Consider the following 6,317-nt stretch of genomic DNA (forward strand, 5'->3'; position numbering starts at 1 on the left):
AATAAATTAAATTTAGTTTAAAAATATAATACAATGTAGTAAAAATAAATATCAAGCCACTTATTGAACTTTTTACTGTGCAACAGATCTTTTTAGGAAACACATGAAGGTTTTTTCTCCATTTGAAAAATATATAGTTTATTAAAAAAAAATAGTTTAATAATACTATTTCCTCAAAATGCAAAAACAACACTTTCTGCCCTGTAGCTGGTAAATTTTTAGTTTAAAATATGCCTCTTTTGCTGGGATATAGTACATTTTATGAGTATTCCGAAAACATGCACAACCAAAAATTGACGAATTTTGATTTATGACGTTCTTGAAAGGAGTTAGCGACATGAATTGTTGAAAGGAGCGAGCGAAATGTCAAATATGGTTGTTGTACGACGCCATTTTCAAAAATTATAACGTCTTCCGATAGGGTGAATAGTTTTTCGCCTCCCTCTAGTAGTAGGCCATTGATAATCCTGCCTTATTATTCCAATAAAATGAGGAAATTCTTCAAATTTATTACTTTTGTTTGATAGTATGACAATGCGATCGTATAACATTTTGCTGATACTTTATCGACCGTAATAAAGACATATTTCTTTACTTTTATTACATGTTTTTTATTGTTATACGACAATAAGTCATAAAAGTAATTTTTACATCCATATTACATAGTTTAGAAACTTGATGGCTTCATATCGTGGTAGTTAAATATTATTTTAATATCATTTGTGTCCAAATACTTCGCTCACTCCTTTCAAGAACGTCTTAAATAAAAAATCGTTAATTTTCAGTTACCTATGCATGTTTTCGGAATGCCCAGAAAATGTACTATATCCCAGCAAAAGAGGCATATTTTTAAATTAATATTTACCCGCTACAGGGCAGAAAACGTTATTTTTGCATTTTGAAGAAAAGGTATTGTTTTTATTTTTTTTAAATATTCTAAATAGTTTTACAATGGAGAAAAAACCTTCAGGTTTTACCTAAAAAGATCTGTTGCACAGTAAAAAGTTCAATAAGTGGCTTGATTTTTATTTTTAATACATTGTGCTATATTTTGAAACTTTAAAAACGTTCCACTAAAAAATCAAGTTTTTTTTATTTATGACGTTCTTGAAATGGAGTGAGCGACTTGATCACAAAACCTGAATTATCTCCAATTACAGGAGTTATTTTCATATTATTTTATTGACATCTTTCGTTTGACTTTTCTTCGTTTTGAATGAAGAGATAAGGCGTAGGACGCAGCAAATCTTGGTCACAACTGTCGTCAAGAAAAGGCGATTCAGTCGGCTCGGCCATGTACTCCGCATGCCTCCCGAGAGCCGCCATCAAGCTTGCCTCTTTTACAAGGCATCAGGTTCCCGACCACTGCTGACAATTCGTCGTCAGAACTTCGAGACGCGGATCTGACTTGGGAGGATGCAAGGGAGCTGACAGCCGACAGAAAAGCCTGGAGACAGTTTGTGGACTCCATATCGCTCACTCTTTTCAAGAACGTCATAAGTCAAAAAACTTGATTTTTCAGGAGAACGTTTTTAAAGTTTAAAAATATAAATATCAAGCCACTTATTGAACTTTTTACTGTGCAACAGATCTCTTTAGATAAAACCTGAAGGTTTTTTCTACCTTTGAAAAATATTAAGTATATTTTGAAAAAATAATTAAACAATACCTTTTCTTAAAAATGCAAAAACAAAACTTTCTGTCCAGTAGCGGGAAAATATTAAGTTAAAAATATGCCTCTTTTGCTGGGATATAGTACCATTTCTGGGCATTCCGAATACATGCACAACTGAAAATCGACGATTTTTGATTTATGACGTTCTTGAAAGGAGTGAGCGATATGCTCCACCTAGGGAGCGGATATGGTTTAATAATAAATTAAATACATTCCATCTTTCAATATACCATAATTTCACAGGAAATTAACAATCGAATTGCTTGTACACTCGATCTAATAATATTTTCACTCATATTTTCCCAGTGAAATCGAAATAGCCCATTCTATTAATACAAAGGTAGCCCTATTAGGGGCTGTATTTTATTTATGGGGCAATACCCTAGCCTCTAGTGCTAATATATAGTATTTTATTCACTCTAAACAAACCCCACGAATATATCCCTTGTAAAATCCCACCTCCACGCAAAGCTGGTATCGTATCCTTAGAAGCAACTGGTGATTTTATTTTAGATAGCGAAAAATATGGGCTATAAAATATTGTATATGCTCCGGTTCAAATATATCTAGATTTGTAAAAAGTGTGTATTGGATTTTTGCTGAAAAATCTGTCTAGTATTTCAAAGAGAAGTACGGTAAAAAATAATTTGATATCAGGTAGTTTTCAAATCCGGCTAAGTCCACGATCTTTCTCGTGTTGTTGCAATTTTTACTTCACACTTAATATAATATTCTTAATAGATTATTTTTTTTTATAACATCTCATCAAAGATGAAGAAGAATATGGAAGTCTGGGCATTTACGGGGATGACGACCGTCATAGGTTGGTTTAAGTGATCACTTTACACACGTGTAACATTCACCAATTCTACCCATTATTGACAACCACACTACTCAAATTCTTGGAAGTTCTATATATATATATATATATATATATATATATATATATATATACAATATATATATATATATATATATATATATATATATATATATATATATATATATATATATATATATATATATATATATATATATATATATATATATATATATATATACAATTTAGAAACCTTGTTCTTGAATCACTAGAACTTTACTAGAGACATCTATTGGTGAGATGTAAAGAAGCTTTTTACTAAGCAGAAACTCTTATATTACCAATAGATGTCTCTTGTGAAGTTCTAGTGTTTCAAGAACAAGGTTTCTAAATTGGTTCATATATATATAGAACATCCAAGAATTTCAGTAGTGTGGTTGTCAATAATGGGTAGAATTGGTGAATGGTAGAATAATAATAACAATAATGGTAGAATTATTGAAGGGTAGGGAGTTGAAAATACATTTATAAATATTTTTTCAATATTTATTCTTAGAAATAAAAAAATATCCAAACACATTATTTTAAAAAAAAAATTTTTGACGGTTGGTCGGTGTATAGCCGCTTGTGCACTACATGGAATTTTACCGTCCGGTTTTAAAAAATGAAAGCGACTGCGACAGTTTGGCGTGATGGAGTTTACGCGCAACGTCTTCACGCACCGATGAAGAGCACCGATCCGAAGTAAGACGGACAAAAGTTATACTTATATGCTAACTGACGTGCCGGACGGTAAATTCCGACGGTAATTCCGTGTAGTGCACAAACGCCCTTAAACATGACACTTTATGAGGGGTTTGACGTAATGCTGTGTCAAAATTGTTTTCTCAAACCCTCTCGAGACGAAAGCTGTTTTTGATGATAATGTGAAAGTCGAGAGGTGGTATTAAGTGATACTGAACGATGTGTTTGCGTCATTATCGCGATATGACTCGACAATTTTCATTCTGGGTTTAGAAAAGCCTTCTTCTATTTTATTTTTATGACATATATATATCGCTCACTCCTTTTAACAACGTCATATATAAAAAAAACTTGAATTTTCAGGAGAACGTTTTTAAAGTTTAAAAATATAATACAATGCATTAAAAATAAATATCAAGCCTCTTATTGAACTGTTTACTGTGCAACAGATCTTTTTAAGTAAAACCTGATTCTCATTTAAAAATATTTAGTTTATTTAAAAAAATAAATAAACAATACCTTTTCTTCAAAATGCAAAAACAACACTTTCTGCCCTGTAGCAGGTAAATATTAAATAAAAAATATAGATTAAGATAAATTAAGAATATAATACATTTTCTGGGCATTCCGAAAATATGCACAACTGAAAATTGACGATTTTTGATTTATGACGTTCTTGAAAGGAGTGAGTGATATATCAAAATAACTTGATTTTTTAGGAGATCGTTTTTAAAGTTTAAAAATAAAATGAAATGTATTAAAAATAAATATCAAGCCTCTTATTGAACTTTTTACTCTGCAACAGATCTTTTTAGGTAAACCTGAATGTTTTTTCTGCATTTGAAAAATATTGAGTAAATTTAAAAATAATAATAAAACAATATCTTTTCTTCAAAATGCAAAAACAACACTTTCTGTCCTGTAGCGGGTAAATATTAAGTTAAAAATATGCCGCTTTTGCTGGGATATGGTACATTTTCTGGCCATTCCGATAACATGCTCAATTGAAAATGGACGATTTTTGATAAATGACGTTATTGAAAGGAGTGAGCGATATATGGTTTTGAACATTTTTTATTTTTAATTTGTTGCCGACGGAGGTTGGAGGTCAAAATAAAATATGGAACAAAAGCATAATAAAGGAATGGGTAAATGCTCAAGGGTTAATTCCATGAAAATTGTAAAATAGTTTATAACTTTTAATTTTTTATCTCTTTTTTTGTAAATATATTAGTTAGGTTATATAGATGAAAACAATAAAAAAACGTATGTTAAAAGAATTCCACCGACAAGACACACAAGGTAGCTTGGTGGGTCTCTGCAATTTAAAAAAAAATGTTTTATAATGGATCATTTTCAGAGTTTTCTAATTTAACATACTTAATCTATAAAGGATTGTGTAAGACTCGTTTTGTGTAAATAACAGCCGATATAATCAACATTTTCATTCATCATTTTATTGTGTAAAATTCGCCTTCGTAAATACGTTATTTTCGTATGTTGGCAATGAATGACACCACAGAAACAATGGACTTATTTTGATATTGGTAACATTGTTAAATTATTGGCGGCTCTATTTATTGGAGTCTATGGTACCCGCTTTAGGTACTAGTCAAGGGTAATATTGATAAATATTAAAGTGAAAAAATCACTTATATTTATTTGAACCATCCCTGAGAATCGAACCCAAGACCTCCAAAACGGGACCTCCATATCATATACCGTAGTCATACAGGAGAAAGTGACCAAGTGCATTTTTTACAAAAACGTTATCACTGACTTTTTAATATCTTACTAGCTTAATATTGCCCTGAAAAAATTCCAAAGGATTTTAAACTTGGAAGTATAATATATTGACGTGTTAAAAATGACCAACTGCATTGATGTTTATTTTCTTGCCAAGCAAAAGTGACTTACATGGCCCTCCTGAACATTTTACATTTTATTTGTTTGGTCACTTTCTCTGTACGACCACGATATGTAAATAAAAATAGAATTCAATCCAATAACCGTATTTAATTTTGGATAAATTACCCAACAATTCTATATTTTTTTTTAGTAAAAAGTTTGTCATGAAGTGTGTTCCGGGCCTTTTCCGTTTAAAAAAGCCCTGGTTCTTATAGTCTCCCTGTACCTACTAAGTACAATACATTTTACACTTGACAATATCGCCCACTCCTTTCAAGAACGTTAAAATCAAAAAATTTGATTTTTCAGGAGAACGTTTTTAAAGTTTTAAAATAAAACACAATGTAATCAAAATAAATATCAAGCTAGTTATTGAACTTTTTACTGTGCAACAGATCTTTTTACATAGGTAAAACCTGAAGGTTTTTTCTCCATTTGAAAAATATTTAGTTTATTTAAAAAAATAATTAAACAATATCAGGCAAATATTAAGTTAAAAATATGCCTCTTTTGCTGGGATATAGTACATTTTCTGGGCATTCCGAAAACATGCACAACTCAAAATTCACGATTTTTGATTTATGACGTTCTTGAAAGGAGTGAGCGATATGTGGGCAAGTACCTCAGATAGGTACTGAACGGATGAACTAAAAGAATTTCCGGTAAGGGCTGTGTGTATACTTTAGAGCGGTCTAAAATGGGGTCACTCCACGTCAAGAGGACACTTATCTCGTTTGTGGTTGCACCTCAAAGCTTAGCAAGATATATATAATATATTTACACTTTCAATCTCGAGTTTAGATACAGGAAAACATAAAGATGTAAGAGTAGTAGCTTTTAATAAGATAACGGGATCCGTGACAGTTCATACGGAACTCTCATTTCATTCATACATTCATTCAAACCCTTATCCGCACCTCTATGGTGCATAGGGCACTGCATCATATAAACGCATTGGTTTCTTGATCTTTAACACATGAAGGAAAGGTGATCAGCCGTCCACTTCAGGTACCAGTCCAGGGTTATATTGAATAAATATATCAAAGTGAAATATCATTTGTATTTATTTTAACCCCCTGGGAATCGAACCCGGGACCTCCAGAACGGTTGCCGAGCGTGCTGATCATTACACTACGGAGGCGGACAACTGGAAGGAATTCGCACGAGAGC

Source organism: Brachycentrus maculatus, unplaced genomic scaffold, assembly GCF_059751285.1.
Source record: "Brachycentrus maculatus isolate JH-2025_06_01 unplaced genomic scaffold, ASM5975128v1 h1tg000114l, whole genome shotgun sequence".
In the NCBI taxonomy this organism is placed as follows: domain Eukaryota; kingdom Metazoa; phylum Arthropoda; class Insecta; order Trichoptera; family Brachycentridae; genus Brachycentrus; species Brachycentrus maculatus.